The following is a 24,508-nucleotide window of genomic DNA, read 5'->3' on the forward strand; positions in this document are numbered from 1 at the left end:
TTTTGTGTCACCCACTTGCTAATCTTTGTATTAGGAAAGCACACGTCCAGTATACTTGCTCCGTATATTACCTTTCGGTAAACTACCGTCCGGTTGTAAAGGAAAGTGATGAACAAGCAACTGTTAAGGCAATGTCTAATGACATGCGTTTGTTCATGGTCCACAACGTGTCGGTTGCAATTACTATCCTTTGTAGGAGAAATAGTAAAGATCACCGTATAATTTTTTGGTCTGGCACAAGGTCCTGTCTTCGACCATACTATGCAACCACCGTTCTTACGGTTGACACCCGATTTGGTTCAGGTGACCTAATGAATTCTAGGTGAATTCTTAGGATTTTACGTTCAATGGTAATGAACGCATTGAAAATAGGTTTTCAGAAAACAAATCGATTTTAATTTGATCAAAATATTTTCTCGTTCAAGCTCGAGTTTAGATATCATTGAATTCCATGATCAATCTTTAAGACCAATCTCAAGGATTGAGTAATATCAGACTTAAATGCTGATTTTTAATCTTTAAGGAGATTATCCTTTCTGGGGGTCTGATTCATTAGTCTTATCAAGCTAATTTGCACGGCGCCCTCCCCATTTTACGAGACAGATTCTCTCATGGTTAGGATAAGTCTGACCACTTGGCGACCCTGTTTGATGCTGAGGTCCGTGGATTTCCTGCTGATTTTAGAGATGACTTTTCTAGATTTTTCGTCAACCTACAGCTGGTCTGGACGACAACTTCTTGACCTAAATCAAGAAGCGCATGTCTTTTTCAGAAGACTTTACTTCCTTTTAATGATGGAATTGATTCATTGTGTAGATCCATTTTTCTTTCAAATATATTACAATAAATCGGGTAAAACTGATTAGTTTAGTCCAAAGTAAAAGTAACTGCAATAATCTGTACCAAATATGTGATATGTGTTTTACCAGAACTTGGTAAATTCTTCCCACACTTAGCTTTTATTTTGTTTCTTTCTTTGCCTTTTTATTCTCTTCTATTCCATTTTAAATGAATTCAAGCGTTTTGGGTTGTTTCTCCATTTATGTTCTCTCCGAGGTAACAATAATTTCGGTGTTAATACCTAGTTTTATTGTTCATAAATATGTATAAACAAGATTTTGAATTCATTTATTTGAAAATTTTTAAAATTTTCACAAAATTTGGCAATTAAACTAAGTGTAAACCCGAGAGAATTTATAACCCTTCCCCACACTTGAGATCATGCAATGCCCTCATTTGCATAAAATCAGACTATAATTATAAATTCATGAGGGTGATTAGTGTAGAAAAGTGATTAAAAATACCGAGTTTGCAAACATATTATTTTATATCACATTTGATATTTTGCGTCTTGTCGTCAGAATTAGTAGCTTTTGCTGAACTTTAATGCCATTCTTTGAAAGTGCGCTGTTTTACCCTATTTTGTACATAAACTATAAACATATATATATATATATATATATATATATATATATATATATATATATATATATATATATATATATACATATATATATATACATATATATATACATATATATATATATATATACATATATATATATACATATATATATATATTTTATTTATTTAATTTTTTTTATAAAACCTTTATTTAATAAAACAATTTAAATGAATAATTTTTTAATTTCTTTTTTCCTTTTACTTTAGGTAGTTTCGGTATGTTTACCTAGTCCGTCCCTCGACAAAATTTAAAATTTGTCGTTTTTAAAGCGATTGTTTTAAAAGCAAAGATTTTTGGATTTTTAATTTTTTTTTGGTATACTTTAGATCAATAATATTAAAAATAATGATAACAAAATTTTTCGCCCCGCCCTCGGGTAAAGCAATTTCGGTTCCATGACCTAGTCTTCAACTTACGATGAATTTTAGAAATCATTTTTTTAAACTTAATGAAATAAAGTAATTTTTGTTTTTAAATTCACACAAAATTTAAATTTAAAAATGCATATTAATTTCATACAAAATCTACAAAACAAAATAAAATTTAGAATGGGGGGAAGAAAACTAGTTCTTTAGTGTCTGCTAGTGAAAAAGACCAATCGGATTCCATTCTCGGAACTACACGAGAACAGAACAACTAACTCTAGACAGTATTTTCTTTTTAGAACATTTGAATCTCCCCACACTTAGGTAGTTGTGGTGTCGAAATTGTGATTAACTTCATTATCAATTTCTCTTGGACCATAATCAATTTACATATCTGTGACTTTTGCTTTAAGCCATTGGTCGGATTCCTGTGTAACATCCACAAATTCAACTAGTTTCGCCTTTTCTTTAGGCGATAGATTGGATACTAACCGGTTACATAACTTAAAGTTCCCCTTGGTTCTAGCATCGCGAATCCGTTTAATAAGTTTCTTCATTGACCTATTAATAACGGGGTCATTTAATTTTGTATCAACAACGGGGTTCTTTGTTATCAGGTCATCATTAGGTGTTGCTTAATCTTCCCCACACTTAGGCATTTTATTATTGTTAAGCACTACCGTTGGAGTTGGTAAAATAATATGCTTCTCATCAATCGTTTTTGTTGGTTCAACGGTTTTGGTTAGTGGAGATTTAGACTTTCGACTCACAAAGGTGATCAATTTTTCATCATTACTAAGTGTCATTCTACCCTCTCTTACATCAAATAACGCCCCGGTGGATGCTAAGAATGGTCGACCTAAAATTAGAGGAATGTTTGGGTCCTCTTCTATGTCAATGACAATAAATTCGACTAGAAAGGTTAAATTACCCACTTGAACGGGTAGGTTGTCAGCAATTCCAACTAGGTGCCTAATGGTTTGATCAAAGAGTCGAACACTCATTTTCGTTGGACTTAACTCACCTACTCCTAATCTCTTATATAATGAAAGAGGCATAACACTCACACTCGCACCTAAATCTGCTAGTGCATCATACATGACACAATCACTAAGTAGACAAGGAACAATAAATTCACCCGGATCACCCACCCTGGGTGGAGGTTTTGGTGGAACTGTCTTCACCGGGTTTATCTTTACGGTTTTTGTTTCTTGTACTTTCTTATTCTTCTTCTTCTTCTTCTTCTTTCCAGAGGTATCACAAACTTTATTACCTATTACTTGCTCATACTCAACTCCTTTTCTTGGAAACGGGATGGGTGGTCTGTATGGTGCCACCATTGGCTTTACATACTCGGGTGGTGGTGGTGTTGTAACTTCTTCATTGTTACTCACATCAAAAACCTTCCCATCTTCTGATGCTAGTTTTTCAGAATTTATTGAAACCATATTTATATTCTCATTCCGAGGATTTACTTCAGTATTACTCGGTAGCTTTCCTTGTTCCCTCTCACTCATCATGCTAGCAAGAGTACCTACGTGTTTTTCTAGATTCAAAATGGAAGCTTGTTGAGTTCTTAATGACTGATCAAACCTCTCATTTGTTTGGGTTTGAGATGTAATAAATTGTGTTTGAGATTCCATTAGCTTTGCCATCATTTCTTCCAGATTTGGCTTTTTCTCTTCTGTTTGTTGTGGTGGTTTATACAAGCTAGGTCTTTGTTGATTGAAAGTGTTGTTTTGAGTTGGTTGGTTATTCAGACCTTATTGGTTGTACGAGTTATTGTTGGGTCCATTTGGATTGTACAGAATGTTTTGATTTCGATTGAAGTTTGGCCTTGGCGGTTGATATTTATTTTGATAATTATTTTTCGACCTTTGGTTCATGTAGGAAACATTCTCACGTTGTTCCATCGTTTGCTCGATGTGACAATCTTTCATTACGTGTGGTCTACCGCATTTCTCACAACTGATTCGTATTGCGTGAATATCTTTATTCATCTTTTCCATTCGTCTCTCGAAAGCATCTATTTTTGCGAAAATGGAACCAAAGTCATGGCTAGAATCGGCTCTAGCCACTTTAGATGAACGAAAAATATCTTTTTCCTGGTACCACTCATGTGAGTGGGAGGCTGTGCTATCAATAATTTTGTGAGCTTCGGTTGCGGTTTCTTCATAATGGAACCACCAGCTGTTATGTCGATGTCTTTTCGTGTAGCAACGTCGCATCCTTGGTAGAATATTTGTACTAGTTGATAAATGTCTAAACCGTGCTGAGGACATCCTCTCAACAACTTTCCGAATCTTGTCCACGGCTCATATAATGTTTCATTTTGCTTTTGCGCGAACGTAACAATTTCTCCTTGAAGTCTTACTGCTTTAGATGCCGGAAAGAATCTTTTAAGAAATTTCTCAACTAAAACATCCCATGTGTCAATCGCCCTTCAGGTAACGATTCTAACCAATCTTTGGCTTCTTCCTTTAAAGTCCAGGGAAACAACATGAGATAGATCTGTTCATCCTCAACTTCTCTGATTTTGAATAGAGTACAGATCCTATTAAAGGTTCGAAGATGTTTGTTTGGATCTTCTTTTGGCGTACCACTATATTGGCATTGATTAGTTACCATGTGTAGGATTTGTCCTTTGATTTCATAATCTGGCGCATTAACATCTGGTTTAATAATGGCGTGTCCTTGGCCCGTGTATGTGGCTCTCATTCGATCTTCCATACTTAGAGGTTCAGTTACTTCCATTATTGAATTTGTTGAATACGAATCACTAGAGGATTCTGATTTAACGGTTTGTGGTTCAGGAGGAATGATTAGTGGTTCCGGATCTTGGAATTGTCCTTGAATATCCTCCGGGTTCTTAATTGTGAGGTCGGGTTCAAAAAATGGACTATCGAAAATTTGAGTTGGAGTACTTGTTTGACTAGATGATGATTCTAAAGAAAAATCAACGGCGATAATATTGGCTAGATATCTTGATCGGGTTACAGGTGGTGAACGTATGAAAGGTGGTGAACGTTTTGCTCGGTGCATTCACTGAATATCCTATTAGTTATAAATATAAAAATTATATAAGTTATCAAATTAATAGACTTTTCTGATTTTGCCCACGTTTCGAATAGCCAATAGATGTAGCAGGTAGCCAGGCCCTTTAAATCGGAAGCCCACAACTCGCCACTAACAAATTCAACTATTACTACGAACCAGAAAATTTTGATGTCTATCAATTTAACCACTTAAAATAATTTTTCGTCGAAGTTTTAAAGAAAATAAAGAAAATTCTATGTCCTAAAAACTAGAGCGTCGAGAAATAAGAAAGAAAAAGAGTGCGTCGAAAAACGTCGAAAAATAAAAATAAGAAAGAAAAACGTCAAAACTTAAAATTTTAAAAACTAAATCTAAAAAGTTGCGCCTAAAGGAATTAAAGCTTAAAAGGAATTCTATATCCAAAACGGCAATAACTTGATAGGCACTAAAATTTATAAACTGTGTCGCAAAATTCTAAAGCACCTAAATCTTAATTCTAAAGAAAAAGCACTTAAGGGATTTTACGGCAAAGCCTAAAAAGTTAAAAATCTACGGCAAATCTATAACTACGAAATTAATATTACGAACGACAAATATTAAAAACTACGAATAAACGATAAAAAGATACAAAATATAAAATAAAATGATAAAAATACAAATTTTATAAAAATATTATATTTATATTATATTTTATAAAAGTATTAATCTATATATTTAATAATAATAATTACACTTAATATTACAAATAATATTAAAACTAAAGTAAATATATTAATTAACTAAAACCCTAATTAGGTTTAATAATAATAATAATTAATAAAAATCCTACGTGTAATAAATGCGTACAAGGTTTCCTGCCAGCCTATCTCATGCGATCGCATGCGTTTATACCTTCAGGCTCATGCGGTCGCATGGCCCAGTAATCTAGAAATGTTTGGGACTGCTAAACTGACTCGGCCCAATCTTAATATTTATATATATATATATATATATATATATATATATATATATATATATATATATATATATATATATATATATATATATATATATATATATATTTACGAAATAAGAAATAATATATTTTTACAAAAATATAGCATTTTTCACCGAGTCTCCGGCAGCGGCGCCAAAAACTTGATGTTATGCGAGGTGTATATGGAATAGTTATATTTTTATTGCGAAATACTATTAAATATGATACAATTTTACACAAGTTATTTATTTATTTGTTGAATAGGATATACCTAAACCTTGCTACAACACTTATAGGCAGTGTACCTAATCGTAGAGTAGTGTAGTTTTTAGTAAGTCCGGTTTGTTCCACAGAGAGCTAGTGATACGTACTATATTTTTAACAACTATATTTGTGTGTGTATATATATATATATATATATATATATATATATATATATATATATATATATATATATATATTAGTAATATAGTAGTATTATTATTATTATAAAAAGGGGGTTTTACCGTTTAATGACCGGTTTGTCGATTTTAAATAAAGCGTAAAGATAAATGACGATAATATAAATGACAGAATTTAAATTGTGATAAAGTAAATTGCAGTAATTAAAATGACAGTAAATAAAGGTAAAATGAAATATAAAATAAAAGTATTATGCTTATTTAAACTTCCGTAATCATGATGTTTGACGTTTTGATTTTAATTAATTGTTACCCGGGTTAATTGCCCTTTGTCCTGGTTTATTTGATACCTATCTGGTTTTTGTCCATAATAGTCCATCGGTCATAATTATAAAATGCTCGTCAAATTAACCTTATTTCCGAAGTCAAATATTCCAACTAATTAGGGATTCGAACTGTAACAAGGTTTTAATACTTTGTTAATAATTACAACAGGTTATCGACTGCGTGTAATCCAAGGTTTTAATACTTTGTTAACAATTACACCAATAATCCTTGTATGTAATCCACCCCTGTTTTAATGAGATATGAATATTAATTTACTCACTTGATCAGAATGAATAATCAATTACCCAACCCGAATAATTAATTAAATGATCGTAAAAGATGTCGTATAAACGTCACTAAATAGAACATATATAATCATTTTAATAATTATTAGATTAACTAATTTGAAGATAGGTTCGACAGATTCTAATGAGTTGTCATTCGATTAGACAATACCCCCTATCTATTAATAGTCAATAGTCCAATGTCCACAAGTGTCGGTCTTTTGTCCAAACCTTAATTATGGTACAAAATTCAATAACCCAATCTTAATTTTTAGTCCAACATCACGATTACTTCGGCTTAAATAAGTATAATAATAACTTAGTTACAAGACATTAATTTAAAAAGGAAGAACATAGCTTACAGTGATTATTTATCGCGTAGCGTTACACGGGCAGAGTTCCGACTTAAAACCCGTAAAACATTCTTAGAATAACCTTATTATTATTAACTTAAATTAAAATTAAAATTAAAATTATAAATATATATATTACATGTAAAGAGAAAGAAAAAAGAAAAGGTGTACATAATGAAATGTCCCGTTCTTATTGATTAAAAACGTTCCATATTAATTGATTTCGTTGCGAGGTTTTGACCTCTATATGAGATGTTTTTCAAAGACTGCATTCATTTTAAAACAAACCATAACCTTTATTTCATCAATAAAGGTTTAAAAAGCTTTACGTAGATTATCAAATAATGATAATCTAAAATATCCTGTTTACACACGACCATTACATAATGGTTTTCAATACAAATATGTTACAACAAAATAAGTTTCTTGAATGCAGTTTTTACACAATATCATACAAGCATGGACTCCAAATCTCGTCCTTATTTAAGTATGCGACAGCGGAAGCTCTTAATAATCACCTGAGAATAAACATGCTTAAAACGTCAACAAAAATGTTGGTGAGTTATAGGTTTAACCTATATATATCAAATCATAATAATAGACCACAAGATTTCATATTTCAATACACATCCCATACATAGAGATAAAAATCATTCATATGGTGAACACCTGGTAACCGACATTAACAAGATGCATATATAAGAATATCCCCATCATTCCGGGACACCCTTCGGATATGATATAAATTTCGAAGTACTAAAGCATCCGGTACTTTGGATGGGGTTTGTTAGGCCCAATAGATCTATCTTTAGGATTCGCGTCAATTAGGGTGTCTGTTCCCTAATTCTTAGATTACCAGACTTAATAAAAAGGGGCATATTCGATTTCGATAATTCAACCATAGAATGTAGTTTCACGTACTTGTGTCTATTTTGTAAATCATTTATAAAACCTGCATGTATTCTCATCCCAAAAATATTAGATTTTAAAAGTGGGACTATAACTCACTTTCACAGATTTTTACTTCGTCGGGAAGTAAGACTTGGCCACTGGTTGATTCACGAACCTATAACAATATATACATATATATCAAAGTATGTTCAAAATATATTTACAACACTTTTAATATATTTTGATGTTTTAAGTTTATTAAGTCAGCTGTCCTCGTTAGTAACCTACAACTAGTTGTCCACAGTTAGATGTACAGAAATAAATCAATAAATATTATCTTGAATCAATCCACGACCCAGTGTATACGTATCTCAGTATTGATCACAACTCAAACTATATATATTTTGGAATCAACCTCAACCCTGTATAGCTAACTCCAACATTCACATATAGAGTGTCTATGGTTGTTCCGAAATATATATAGATGTGTCGACATGATAGGTCGAAACATTGTATACGTGTCTATGGTATCGCAAGATTACATAATATACAATACAAGTTGATTAAGTTATGGTTGGAATAGATTTGTTACCAATTTTCACGTAGCTAAAATGAGAAAAATTATCCAATGTTGTTTTACCCATAACTTCTTCATTTTAAATCCGTTTTGAGTGAATCAAATTGCTATGGTTTCATATTGAACTCTATTTTATGAATCTAAACAGAAAAAGTATAGGTTTATAGTCGGAAAAATAAGTTACAAGTCGTTTTTGTAAAGGTAGTCATTTCAGTCGAAAGAACGACGTCTAGATGACCATTTTAGAAAACATACTTCCACTTTGAGTTTAACCATAATTTTTGGATATAGTTTCATGTTCATAATAAAAATAATTTTTTTCAGAATAACAACTTTTAAATCAAAGTTTATCATAGTTTTTAATTAACTAACCCAAAACAGCCCGCGGTGTTACTACGACGGCGTAAATCCGGTTTTACGGTGTTTTTCGTGTTTCCAGGTTTTAAATCATTAAGTTAGCATATCATATAGATATAGAACATGTGTTTAGTTGATTTTAAAAGTCAAGTTAGAAGGATTAACTTTTGTTTGCGAACAAGTTTAGAATTAACTAAACTATGTTCTAGTGATTACAAGTTTAAACCTTCGAATAAGATAGCTTTATATGTATGAATTGAATGATGTTATGAACATCATTACTACCTTAAGTTCCTTGAATAAACCTACTGGAAAAGAGAAAAATGGATCTAGCTTCAACGGATCCTTGGATGGCTCGAAGTTCTTGAAGCAGAATCATGACACGAAAACAAGTTCAAGTAAGATCATCACTTGAAATAAGATTGTTATAGTTATAGAAATTGAACCAAAGTTTGAATATGATTATTACCTTGTATTAGAATGATAACCTACTGTAAGAAACAAAGATTTCTTGAGGTTGGATGATCACCTTACAAGATTGGAAGTGAGCTAGCAAACTTGAAAGTATTCTTGATTTTATGTAACTAGAACTTGTAGAATATATGAAGAACACTTAGAACTTGAAGATAGAACTTGAGAGAGATCAATTAGATGAAAAAAATTGAAGAATGAAAGTGTTTGTAGGTGTTTTTGGTCGTTGGTGTATGGATTAGATATAAAGGATATGTAATTTTGTTTTCATGTAAATAAGTCATGAATGATTACTCATATTTTTGTAATTTTATGAGATATTTCATGCTAGTTGCCAAATGATGGTTCCCACATGTGTTAGGTGACTCACATGGGCTGCTAAGAGCTGATCATTAGAGTGTATATACCAATAGTACATACATCTAAAAGCTATGCATTGTACGAGTACGAATACGGGTGCATACGAGTAGAATTGTTGATGAAACTGAACGAGGATGTAATTGTAAGCATTTTTGTTAAGTAGAAGTATTTTGATAAGTGTATTGAAGTCTTTCAAAAGTGTATAAATACATATTAAAACACTACATGTATATACATTTTAACTGAGTCGTTAAGTCATCGTTAGTCGTTACATGTAAGTGTTGTTTTGAAACCTTTAGGTTAACGATCTTGTTAAATGTTGTTAACCCAATGTTTATAATATCAAATGAGATTTTAAATTATTATATTATCATGATATTATCATGTATGAATATCTCTTAATATGATATATATATATATATTAAATGTCTTTACAACGATAATCGTTACATATATGTCTCGTTTAAAAATCATTAAGTTAGTAGTCTTGTTTTTACATATGTAGTTCATTGTTAATATACTTAATGATATGTTTACTTATCATAGTATCATGTTAACTATATATATATCCATATATATGTCATCATATAGTTTTTACAAGTTTTAACGTTCGTGAATCACCGGTCAACTTGGGTGGTCAATTGTCTATATGAAACATATTTCAATTAATCAAGTCTTAACAAGTTTAATTGCTTAACATGTTGGAAACATTTAATCATGTAAATATAAATCTCAATTAATATATATAAACATGGAAAAGTTCGGGTCACTACAGTACCTACCCGTTAAATAAATTTCGTCCCGAAATTTTAAGCTGTTGAAGGTGTTGACGAATCTTCTGGAAATAGATGAGGGTATTTCTTCTTCATCTGATCTTCACGCTCCCAGGTGAACTCGGGTCCTCTACGAGCATTCCATCGAACCTTAACAATTGGTATCTTGTTTTGCTTAAGTCTTTTAACCTCACGATCCATTATTTCGACGGGTTCTTCGATGAATTGAAGTTTTTCGTTGATTTAGATTTCATCTAATGGAATAGTGAGATCTTCTTTAGCAAAACATTTCTTCAAATTCGAGACGTGGAAAGTGTTATGTACAGCCGCGAGTTGTTGAGGTAACTCAAGTCGGTAAGCTACTGGTCCGACACGATCAATAATCTTGAATGGTCCAATATACCTTGGATTTAATTTCCCTCGTTTACCAAATCGAACAACACCTTTCCAAGGTGCAACTTTAAGCATGACCATCTCTCCAATTTTAAATTCTATATCTTTTCTTTTAATGTCAGCGTAGCTCTTTTGTCGACTTTGGGCGGTTTTCAACCGTTGTTGAATTTGGATGATCTTCTCGGTAGTTTCTTGTATAATCTCCGGACCCGTAATCTGTCTATCCCCCACTTCACTCCAACAAATCGGAGACCTGCACTTTCTACCATAAAGTGCTTCAAACGGCACCATCTCAATGCAATTTAGTGATGAAATCCATGGTAATGTTTTTCCATTTCCATTCCGGGATTTCGAGTTGTTGAAGTAGACCTGATGGTTTCTGATGCTCAGCTTTGACCTTAGAACACGTCAAACATTCTCCTACGTATTTAGCAACATCGGCTTTCATACCCGGCCACCAAAAATGTTTCTTGAGATCCTTGTACATCTTCCTCGTTCCAGGATGTATTGAGTATCTGGTTTTATGAGCTTCTCTAAGTACCATTTCTCTCATATCTCCAAATTTTGGTACCCAAATCCTTTCAGCCCTATACCGGGTTCCATCTTCCCGAATATTAAGATGCTTCTCCGATCCTTTGGGTATTTCATCCTTTAAATTTCCCTCTTTTAAAACTCCTTGTTGCGCCTCCTTTATTTGAGTAGTAAGGTTATTATGAATCATTATATTCATAGATTTTACTCGAATGGGTTCTCTGTCCTTCCTGCTCAAGGCATCGGCTACCACATTTGCCTTCCCCGGGTGGTAATGAATCTCAAAGTCGTAATCATTCAATAATTCAATCCACCTACGCTGCCTCATATTCAGTTGTTTCTGATTAAATATGTGTTGAAGACTTTTGTGGTCGGTATATATAATACTTTTGACCCCATATAAGTAGTGCCTCCAAGTCTTTAATGCAAAAACAACCGTGCCTAATTCCAAATCATGCGTCGTATAATTTTGTTCGTGAATCTTCAATTGTCTAGACGCATAAGCAATCACCTTCGTTCGTTGCATTAATACACAACTGAGACCTTGCTTTGATGCGTCACAATAAATCACAAAATCATCATTCCCTTCAGGCAATGACAATATAGGTGCTGTAGTTAGCTTTTTCTTCAATAACTGAAACGCTTTCTCTTGTTCATCATTCCATTCAAATTTCTTCCCTTTATGCGTTAATGCATTCAAGGGTTTTGCTATTCTGGAAAAGTCTTGGATGAACCTTCTGTAGTAACCAGCTAGTCCTAAAAACTGGCGTATGTGTTTTGGAGTTTTCGGGATTTCCCACTTTTCAACAGTTTCTATCTTTGCCGGATCCACCTTAATACCTTCTTTGTTCACTATGTGACCGAGGAATTGAACTTCTTCCAACCAAAATGCACACTTTGAAAACTTAGCGTACAATTCTTCCTTCCTCAATACTTCTAACACCTTTCTCAAATGTTCACCGTGTTCTTGGTCATTCTTTGAGTAAATAAGTATGTCATCAATGAAAACAATGACAAACTTGTCAAGGTATGGTCCACACACTCGGTTCATAAGGTCCATGAACACAGCTGGTGCATTAGTTAAACCAAACGGCATGACCATAAACTCGTAATGACCGTAACGTGTTCTGAAAGCAGTCTTTGGAATATCATCTTCTTTCACCCGCATTTGATGATACCCGGAACGTAAGTCAATCTTTGAATAAACAGACGAGCCTTGTAGTTGATCAAATAAGTCATCGATTCTCGGTAGTGGGTAGCGGTTCTTGATGGTAAGTTTGTTCAACTCTCGGTAGTCGATACACAACCTGAATGTACCATCTTTCTTCTTGACAAACAAAACAGGAGCTCCCCACGGTGATGTGCTTGGTCGAATGAAACCACGCTCTAAAAGTTCTTGTAATTGGCTTTGCAGTTCTTTCATCTCGCTGGGTGCGAGTCTGTAAGGAGCACGAGCTATTGGTGCAGCTCCTGGTACAAGATCTATTTGAAATTCAACGGATCGATGTGGGGGTAATCTCGGTAATTCTTTCGGAAATACATCGGGAAATTCTTTTGCAATGGGAACATCATTGATGCTCTTTTCTTCAGTTTGTACTTTCTCGACGTGTGCTAGAACAGCATAGCAACCTTTTCTTATTAGTTTTTGTGCCTTCAAATTACTAATAAGATGTAGCTTCGTGTTGCCCTTTTCTCCGTACACCATTAAGGGTTTTCCTTTTTCTCGTATAATGCGAATTGCATTTTTGTAACAAACGATCTCTGCTTTCACTTCTTTCAACCAGTCCATACCGATTATCACATCAAAACTCCCTAACTCTACTGGTATCAAATCAATCTTAAATGTTTCGCTAACCAGTTTAATTTCTCGATTCCGACATATATTATCTGCTGAAATTAATTTACCATTTGCTAATTCGAGTAAAAATTTACTATCCAAAGGCGTCAATGGACAACTTAATTTAGCACAAAAATCTCTACTCATATAGCTTCTATCCGCACCCGAATCAAATAAAACGTAAGCAGATTTATTGTCAATAAGAAACGTACCCGTAACAAGCTCCGGGTCTTCCTGTGCCTCTGCCGCATTGATATTGAAAACTCTTCCGCGGCCTTGTCCATTCGTGTTCTCCTGGTTCGGGCAATTTCTAATAATGTGGCCCGGTTTTCCACATTTATAACAAACTACATTGGCATAACTTGCTCCGACACTACTTGCTCCGACATTACTCGTTCCGACACCATTTGTTCCTTTCGTTCTATTAACCCCTGGTCCGTAGACCTCACACTTCGCTGCGCTATGACCATTTCTTTTACACTTGTTGCAAAATTTGGTGCAGAACCCCGAGTGATACTTTTCACACCTTTGGCATAGCTGCTTCTGATTGTTGTTGTTGTTGCGGTTATTATTGTTGTTGGGATGATTGTTGTAGTTGCTGTTGTTGTTGTTGTTGTTGTTGTTGGGCCGTTTGTTGTAGTTGCGATTGATGTTGCGATTGTTGGGATAATTGTTGCGATTATTGTTGTAATTGTTGTATTGGTGATTCTTATCACTGTTTTCCTCCCACTTTCTTTTGACTTGCTTCACATTGGCCTCTTCAGCAGTCTGTTCTTTAATTCTTTCTTCAATCTGGTTCACTAGTTTGTGAGCCATTCTACATGCCTGTTGTATGGAGGCGGGCTCGTGTGAACTTATATCTTCTTGGATTCTTTCCGGTAATCCTTTCACAAATGCGTCGATCTTCTCTTCCTCATCTTCGAACGCTCCCGGACACAATAGGCACAATTCTGTGAATCGTCTTTCGTATGTGGTAATATCAAATCCTTGGGTTCGTAACCCTCTAAGTTCTGTCTTGAGCTTATTGACCTCGGTTCTGGGACGGTACTTCTCGTTCATCAAGTGCTTGAATGCTGACCACGGTAGTGCGTACGCATCGTCTTGTCCCACTTGCTCTAGATAGGTATTCCACCATGTTAACGCAGAACCTGTGAAGGTATGCGTAGCGTACTTCACTTTGTCCTCTTCAGTACACTTACTTATGGCAAACACCGATTCGACCTTCTCGGTCCACCGTTTCAATCCGATCGGTCCTTCGGTTCCATCAAATTCCAAAGGTTTGCAGGCAGTGAATTCTTTGTAGGTGCATCCTACACGATTTCCTGTACTGCTAGATCCAATGTTATTGTTGGTATGTAGCGCAGCCTGTACTGCGGCTATGTTTGAAGCTAGAAAAGTACGGAATTCCTCTTCATTCATATTCACGGTGTGTCGAGTAGTCGGTGCCATTTCCTTCAAAATAGTCAAATGGAACAAGTTAATCATACAGAATATTAAGAGTAGTTAATAGTATTTCGTAGCATAATATGAACTCATTTATAAAAGCTTTTTCTTCATATTAGCGTTTTATAAGTTTAAATTCGGGTAGTACCTACCCGTTAAGTTCATACTTAGTAGCTAATATACAATTCAACTACTACAATTCTATATGAAAAACTGATTATAATAATATTTAGCGTTCAAACTTTTACACAATATTTTACAAACTTACAATACCGCTTATTTTACATATAGCATGAAATATAGCACACAATAAATTTGATACAAGATGGTTGTGAAGATAATTCTAGCTAGTACACAAGCCGTTCAGCAAAGGCAATAAAGACACGTAATTCATACGTCCAGAAACAAGTCATGCATTCTGGTTTTACTAGGATTACTTCCCATCCTTAGTCTTGTGGAACATAACCGTTATGGCCGTTGATAAGACAGCGTGTTGTAACGTTGTCAAAGGGACGAGGGTTACGTAATGTCCAACAGTCCCGTAACAATCTAAAAACCTCATTTCTTACCCCAATTACCGACTCCGTCACTTGTGGGAACGTTTTGTTTAATAGTTGTAGCCCGATGTTCTTGTTCTCACTTTGGTGAGAAGGGAACATTACTAATCCGTAAGCATAACATGCTTCTTTATGTTGCATGTTAGCCGCTTTTTCTAAATCACGAAGTCCAATATTCGGATATATTGAGTCAAAATAATTTCTTAACCCATTGCGTAAAATAGCATTTGGGTTCCCCGCAATATATGCGTCAAAGTAAACACATCGTAACTTATGGATTTCCCAATGTGATATCCCCCATCTTTCGAACGAAAGCCTTTTATAAACCAAGGCATTCTTGGAACATTCTTCGAATGTCTTACAAACTGATCTCGCCTTAAATAGTTGTGCCGAAGAATTCTGACCGACTCTAGACAAGATTTCATCAATCATGTCTCCGGGTAGGTCTCTTAAAATACTGGGTTGTCTATCCATTTTGTGTTTTTATACTGTAAAATAGACAAGAGTTAGATTCATAAAAAAAAATACTTATTAATACAAGCAATTTTTACATATATCATAAAGCATAAGCACACTATATTACATATATCACACCACACGAATACAACTATCTTATTCCGACTTGCTTGTTTCTTCTTCTTCGGTTTTGGTTCGTTTTGCCAAGTTTCTAGGGATATATGATGTTCCCCTAATACGAGCCGTCGTTTTCCACATTGGTTTAGAAAAACCTGGTGGTTTAGAGGTTCCCGGGTCATTGTTACAACTTAAGGACTTCGGGGGTTGACGATACATATAAAGTTCATCGGGGTTGGAATTAGATTTCTCTATTTTTATGCCCTTTCCCTTATTATTTTCTTTTGCCTTTTTAAATTCAGTTGGGGTAATTTCTATAACATCATCGGAATTCTCGTCGGAATCCGATTCATCGGAGAATTGGTAATCCTCCCAATATTTTGCTTCCTTGGCGGAAACACCATTGACCATAATTAACCTTGGTCGGTTGGTTGAGGATTTTCTTTTACTTAACCGTTTTATTATTTCCCCCACCGGTTCTATTTCTTCATCCGGTTCCGATTCTTCTTCCGGTTCCGATTCTTCTTCCGGTTCCGACTCTTCTTCCGGTTCCTCTTCGGGAACTTGTGAATCAGTCCACGAATCATTCCAATTTACATTTGACTCTTCATTATTATTAGGTGAGTCAATGGGACTTGTTCTAGAGGTAGACATCTATCACATAATATCAAACGCATTAAGAGATTAATATATCACATAATATTCACATGTTAAAAATATATAGTTTCCAACAAAATTTGTTAAGCAATCATTTTTCAAGTAAACACGGTCGAAGTCCAGACTCACTAATGCATCCTAACAAACTCGATAAGACACACTAATGCAAAATTCTGGTTCTCTAAGACCAACGCTCGGATACCAACTGAAATGTCCCGTTCTTATTGATTAAAAACGTTCCATATTAATTGATTTCGTTGCGAGGTTTTGACCTCTATATGAGATGTTTTTCAAAGACTGCATTCATTTTAAAACAAACCATAACCTTTATTTCATCAATAAAGGTTTAAAAAGCTTTACGTAGATTATCAAATAATGATAATCTAAAATATCCTGTTTACACACGACCATTACATAATGGTTTTCAATACAAATATGTTACAACAAAATAAGTTTCTTGAATGCAGTTTTTACACAATATCATACAAGCATGGACTCCAAATCTCGTCCTTATTTAAGTATGCGACAGCGGAAGCTCTTAATAATCACCTGAGAATAAACATGCTTAAAACGTCAACAAAAATGTTGGTGAGTTATAGGTTTAACCTATATATATCAAATCATAATAATAGACCACAAGATTTCATATTTCAATACACATCCCATACATAGAGATAAAAATCATTCATATGGTGAACACCTGGTAACCGACATTAACAAGATGCATATATAAGAATATCCCCATCATTCCGGGACACCCTTCGGATATGATATAAATTTCGAAGTACTAAAGCATCCGGTACTTTGGATGGGGTTTGTTAGGCCCAATAGATCTATCTTTAGGATTCGCGTCAATTAGGGTGTCTGTTCCCTAATTCTTAGATTACCAGACTTAATAAAAAGGGGCATATTCGATTTCGATAATTCAACCATAGAATGTAGTTTCACGTACTTGTGTCTATTTTGTAAATCATTTATAAAACATGCATGTATTCTCATTCCAAAAATATTAGATTTTAAAAGTGGGACTATAACTCACTTTCACAGATTTTTACTTCGTCGGGAAGTAAGACTTGACCACTGGTTGATTCACGAACCTATAACAATATATACATATATATCAAAGTATGTTCAAAATATATTTACAACACTTTTAATATATTTTGATGTTTTAAGTTTATTAAGTCAGCTGTCCTCGTTAGTAACCTACAACTAGTTGTCCACAGTTAGATGTACAGAAATAAATCAATAAATATTATCTTGAATCAATCCACGACCCAGTGTATACGTATCTCAGTATTGATCACAACTCAAACTATATATATTTTGGAATCAACCTCAACCCTGTATAGCTAACTCCAACATTCACATATAGAGTGTCTATGGTTGTTCCAAAATATATATAGATGTGTCGACATGATAGGTCGAAACATTGTATACGTGTCTATGGTATCTCAAGATTACATAATATACAATACAAGTTGATTAAGTTATGGTTGGAATAGATTTGTTACCAATTTTCACGTAGCTAAAATGAGAAAAATTATCCAATGTTGTTTTACCCATAACTTCTTCATTTTAAATCCGTTTTGAGTGAATCAAATTGCTATGGTTTCATATTGAACTCTATTTTATGAATCTAAACAGAAAAAGTATAGGTTTATAGTCGGAAAAATAAGTTACAAGTCGTTTTTGTAAAGGTAGTCATTTCAGTCGAAAGAACGACGTCTAGATGACCATTTTAGAAAACATACTTCCACTTTGAGTTTAACCATAATTTTTGGATATAGTTTCATGTTCATAATAAAAATAATTTTTTTCTGAATAAAAACTTTTAAATCAAAGTTTATCATAGTTTTTAATTAACTAACCCAAAACAGCCCGCGGTGTTACTACGACGGCGTAAATCCGGTTTTACGGTGTTTTTCGTGTTTCCAGGTTTTAAATCATTAAGTTAGCATATCATATAGATATAGAACATGTGTTTAGTTGATTTTAAAAGTCAAGTTAGAAGGATTAACTTTTGTTTACGAACAAGTTTAGAATTAACTAAACTATGTTCTAGTGATTACAAGTTTAAACCTTCGAATAAGATAGCTTTATATGTATGAATTGAATGATGTTATGAACATCATTACTACCTTAAGTTCCTTGAATAAACCTACTGGAAAAGAGAAAAATGGATCTAGCTTCAACGGATCCTTGGATGGCTCGAAGTTCTTGAAGCAGAATCATGACACGAAAACAAGTTCAAGTAAGATCATCACTTGAAATAAGATTGTTATAGTTATAGAAATTGAACCAAAGTTTGAATATGATTATTACCTTGTATTAGAATGATAACCTACTGTAAGAAACAAAGATTTCTTGAGGTTGGATGATCACCTTACAAGATTGGAAGTGAGCTAGCAAACTTGAAAGTATTCTTGATTTTATGTAACTAGAACTTGTAGAATATATGAAGAACACTTAGAACTTGAAGATAGAACTTGAGAGAGATCAATTAGATGAAGAAAATTGAAGAATGAAAGTGTTTGTAGGTGTTTTTGGTCGTTGGTGTATGGATTAGATATAAAGGATATGTAATTTTGTTTTCATGTAAATAAGTCATGAATGATTACTCATATTTTTGTAATTTTATGAGATATTTCATGCTAGTTGCCAAATGATGGTTCCCACATGTGTTAGGTGACTCACATGGGCTGCTAAGAGCTGATCATTGGAGTGTATATACCAATAGTACATACATCTAAAAGCTATGTATTGTACGAGTACGAATACGGGTGCATACGAGTAGAATTGTTGATGAAACTGAACGAGGATGTAATTGTAAGCATTTTTGTTAAGTAGAAGTATTTTGATAAGTGTATTGAAGTCTTTCAAAAGTGTATAAATACATATTAAAACACTACATGTATATACATTTTAACTGAGTCGTTAAGTCATCGTTAGTCGTTACATGTAAGTGTTGTTTTGAAACCTTTAGGTTAACGATCTTGTTAAATGTTGTTAACCCAATGTTTATAATATCAAATGAGATTTTAAATTATTATATTATCATGATATTATCATGTATGAATATCTCTTAATATGATATATATACATTAAATGTCTTTACAACGATAATCGTTACATATATGTCTCGTTTAAAAATCATTAAGTTAGTAGTCTTGTTTTTACATATGTAGTTCATTGTTAATATACTTAATGATATGTTTACTTATCATAGTATCATGTTAACTATATATATATCCATATATATGTCATCATATAGTTTTTACAAGTTTTAACGTTCGTGAATCACCGGTCAACTTGGGTGGTCAATTGTCTATATGAAACATATTTCAATTAATCAAGTCTTAACAAGTTTAATTGCTTAACATGTTGGAAACATTTAATCATGTAAATATAAATCTCAATTAATATATATAAACATGGAAAAGTTCGGGTCACTACACATAACTCGTCCGAAAATTGCTCAATTTATAGACTTGGCCAGCTACAGCATCCCATGCGATCGCATGGTTTTTGTGCCTTCTGGCCATGCGATCGCATGGCCTCCTGATCCAGCTCATATACTTGCCAAAAACGTGGGCGGCTCTTGATTTATTTATTATATAATATAATATATATAATTTTATATATATTATATTATATTCTTGTGCATAGTTGACTCGTAATTTTAGTTGCGTTGACTCGTACGTTTCTTCTCGGTTTATGTCCCGGTTCCGGATTTTCGAACGTCCTTTCGGATGCTGAGATATTTTGTACTTTGCGTTCCGCGACTCGTACTCTTGTCATTTTTAGACGTTTCTCATCAATAATTTGAACCACTTGGATTGTACTTTGTACTTTTTAGCTTTTTGGTCATTTGTGCCTTCAAATCGTCATTTTTCTTCTTTTGTCTTCACACTTATTTATTTAAACGAATATTACATAAAAATAGAACAATTGCAACTAAAAGCTTTACATATTGGAAGGATATTGTACCTGAATATATGTTCATTTGGAGCACTATCAAATATCCCCACACTTGAACGTTGCTTGTCCTCAAGCAATACAGAATTTGAAATTAAATCACACTTCACTTGAATCACTTTTTTATTTTCACACTTTATACATCAGTGATTTTGGTACGGTGGCATGAACAATGATAGTAACGATGTGGTTTACAGTCCCACATGACTATGAAAATTTAGATCCTTTAAGGAAATTGGATCTTTATGAAAACATTTGATCTTTTGAAAATTCATTCTAGATTTTACCCTAGATAAGTTTTCCGGAATAACCCTTCACCGGTTTCTGCAAAATATTTTTGTGGGTTTTGTGAGTTTCATATTTTCAAATTTTAGCTCAAAACTTATGATTTTGTGTCACCCACTTGCTAAAATAGAACACATTTTTCACATTCCATGGAATTTATCAATTCCAATTCCTTCGGATTCCAATTTCTTTAACACATTCCATTCCATCCAAAAACATTCCACGAGCCAAACGGGGCGTAAATTTCAGAAAAACACCAACTGACAATTTCCTCTCACTTTCGTCCATTAAAGTAGTTCTAAAATTAGCACTATTTAGAATGAACTCTTACCTTCTCATTATCAAATCCTTCACAAACTTAAAAAAAATAGACCGATTGCTATATTCTTTCTTTTAATTTCATGGTGCCCATACAGCAAACATTTCGTTATGACGCGTTCCTTAGTTTCAGAGGTGAGGATACTCGGAAAACTTTCACAAGCCACCTTTACGAAGCTCTTAGACGCAACAAATTCGGTATATTCCATGATACTTCCCTCCCAAGAGGTGAATCTATCGCTCCACAGCTTTTGTCAGCCATCAATGAATCTGAAATCTTCATAGTTGTATTCTCCACCAACTATGCAGATTCCAAATGGTGTCTTAATGAACTTTCCCAGATGATGCCTTGCATACATGACACTAATACTCACCACATCCTTCTTCCTATATATCTAGATGTCAACCAATCTGATGTTGCTACCCTGCAAGTTTCTTATGATGAACCGTTCGCTAGTCATGAAAAGAAATTTGATAAATATACAGTTCGGAAATGGAGGGACGCTCTAAAAGAGGCGGTAAAATTTCCTGGATTGCACCTCCAAGATGATGCCAATGGGTAAATTTACATTTTACATTGATCTTTATTTATTTTATAGAAATTTACTGCAAGGGAATATTAGGAATTGAATTATTTATAATTTGCAGGAATGAAAGGTCATTGGTTGACCAAATTGTTGAACGTATTAGACATTATACATAAACAACAAGCAGATTTAAATGTGGCAGATCCAGGAAACCCTGTTGTTGGAATAGTGTCTCGGGTACAAGAGGTGAGTTCATTGCTAAACCCGGTTTTTAGTGATGATGTTGATGTTCGTGTTATTGTAATTTATGGGCCTGCGGGGATAGGTAAGACCACAATTGCAAAAGCTACATTTGACCGCCTTTTACTAGATTTCAAAGCAGAGTACTGCTGTTTTCTTATTGATGTGAAGAACATATTTGAAGCGTCAAATGGGAAGGTTAATTTGCAGAAGAAGCTTCTATCGTGTCTAATGCATAATGAAGAGAGTCAAATATGCATAGATAGCACTCATCAGGGGATTAGAATGATAAAAAGGATGATTAAGAATGTAAAGGTTCTTTTTTTTTTCTTTCCGAACGGCTATAATATTGAAAAACAAAACCTCTAGCAAGAAGCTAGAGGAAGATTACAAAGGCAATAAAAGCCAATTGTTCCAATTTAAATCTCGTCTACTACGATTTCTAATCCAACTAAAAGACATAAAACGAATAATATCGAAAATATAACTTTTCTTCATAGGATTAGAGCCAAAAGTCACGCTGCTCCGGTATCTCCATAAAGACCAAAAAGCAGCCGCGAATATGACATACAATCGATCCTTTTGAAGGTTCGAACCATTCCACGTATCGAACCACTGATTCCAATCGTTCCAGATGTTGAAAACTGGAAGCCCTTTATCAATCCATAGACGAAGAAGCCTCCATATATCAGCGGCAATATCACAAGAGAACATGAGATGATCTCTAGATTCAACCACAAAGTTGCAAACAGGACAAGCTATAGGTCGTGAATTATTTGGCCCTGGAAGTAGAATAATTGTGACAACAAGAGATGACTCTGTAGTTGGTCGGCTTGAGCCGGATGATATGTATGAGCCTCGGCTGTTGGATGAAACAGAGTCGATGAAATTGTTTTGTTTGAATGCATTTGGGCAGGACAACCCAAAGGAAGGGTATGAGGAGGTGTCGAGGGAAGCAGTGAAATCGGGGGCAGGGAGACCGGGAGTTCTAAAACATTTGGCTCGGGAGATGAGTAAACATCAAGGTGTACAACATTGGGAATGGGCATTGAAAACTCTTATGCGCAAGTCTTCAAAATGATTGATGTTTGTTAACTGTCTGTAAATTTTGATCATAAATCAGTTGAATAAAGCATTAAAATAAATTGATGCTAATTGTGAAATGACAAAAATATAATAAATGTGCACATAGAGGAAGTATGCCAGTTACCTATACAGCTTCATATATATTTGTAAAGTTTCCACATTTTCAGTCCACGACATATATCTCTTTAAGCTTTGTTTATTTTTTCATAGGCATGACAACAATTTTCATCCGATACGATTCACCAGTAATGTATATGGTTGAACTAAATTGATTGGATATGAATATAAATATGTATGTTTAGTGGATGAGATATGAATGACAATACATAATTCATGTTTACACCTGACAGCCCAGCATTCGTGAATTTGCTCAAATTTTGTTTAATATTCGTTCGAGCTGTGTAGTTTGCAGGTATTTGAGCAGTTTATTCTTCTAAATTTAGCTTTAATTTGTTTGTTTGTTTGTTGTATTATTCACAGAAAATTATGTATAAATTCACAGCTTTGCTTATAGACGTTCAATTTGTTCAAGTGAGGCTGTCAGCTCAATATAATGATAGCGATGTGCAGTCAAATCTTGCTGAAGTCAAATGTCTGTGGCAGCACAACAGTTTCTTCAATCACTTAGCCAACAAAGGCTCTTTCGTGAGCGGCTCGTTAGGAACAAGGTTTTCCATCAGTTAAAGATGTGCTTATATATCTTGTGGGAAGATCAAGCGCTAAGCACCTTTTTAGGAATAAGGTGAAAAATAAATTTGGATTTTTAATAACTTCAAATAGCCAATAATGATGACATTGGAGTTTTATAAATGTGCAGTGAGGAAAAGCAGGTAAAGTAAAGGAAGCACAACATAATGAATCATGTGCAAATACGCATGATGGAACAGGCTTTACAGAATGAGTCTGAGGTGCAGCGAAAAGCTACGTTACTACAATCATGGGCGGAAAGAATTAGTCTTCATGTATGCATGTAAGAATTGGATTTGTTACCTTAAGGAGAGCGTTATTCACATTTTTTTTTTTTTTAATAGCTTAAGTTTTTAATATCAATTATGCAGGGGTCAGAAATTTCTCACTCACAACTGAAGAATTCGTAAGAACTAAAGAAAGTGTGTTCTTTTCACAGAATTGGCCAGCTGTGTAACGGGTCAAAATGGATATTTATCTGTATAATTATATAATTAATGTAAAATATGATGATTATAGAAAGTATATATAGGGCTTAACGTTTTAAACACTTATTTAGTTCTTCAGTTGATTTAAGTTGCACTTTTTAATAATTTCTTTCTGTTTTACTTATTTCTCTAGTTACTTTTTATTGTAAGTAAAGGGATTGAATCGCCACCTCTACCCTATATTGATGTGTATATGCACATACATCGTTCCCTAAGTTCAAGGTTGCAAAAAAATACTATTCTGGGAGTAATCGATCGGGACTTTTGATGGA

The 24,508-nt window shown here is 33.9% G+C and overlaps 1 long non-coding RNA gene across 1 annotated transcript; it reads left to right on the top strand.

Moving 5' to 3' along the window:
* The first annotated feature begins 22,737 nt into the window (after positions 1 to 22,737).
* On the top strand, positions 22,738 to 24,058 carry LOC139875772 (uncharacterized). The gene is made up of 3 exons (XR_011767948.1): positions 22,738 to 23,473; positions 23,564 to 23,803; positions 23,879 to 24,058. It is a non-coding gene; the product is annotated as an uncharacterized lncRNA (long non-coding RNA).
* The last annotated feature ends 450 nt before the right edge of the window (positions 24,059 to 24,508 follow it).

The sequence above is a fragment of the Rutidosis leptorrhynchoides genome, chromosome 1, assembly GCF_046630445.1.
Source record: "Rutidosis leptorrhynchoides isolate AG116_Rl617_1_P2 chromosome 1, CSIRO_AGI_Rlap_v1, whole genome shotgun sequence".
In the NCBI taxonomy this organism is placed as follows: domain Eukaryota; kingdom Viridiplantae; phylum Streptophyta; class Magnoliopsida; order Asterales; family Asteraceae; genus Rutidosis; species Rutidosis leptorrhynchoides.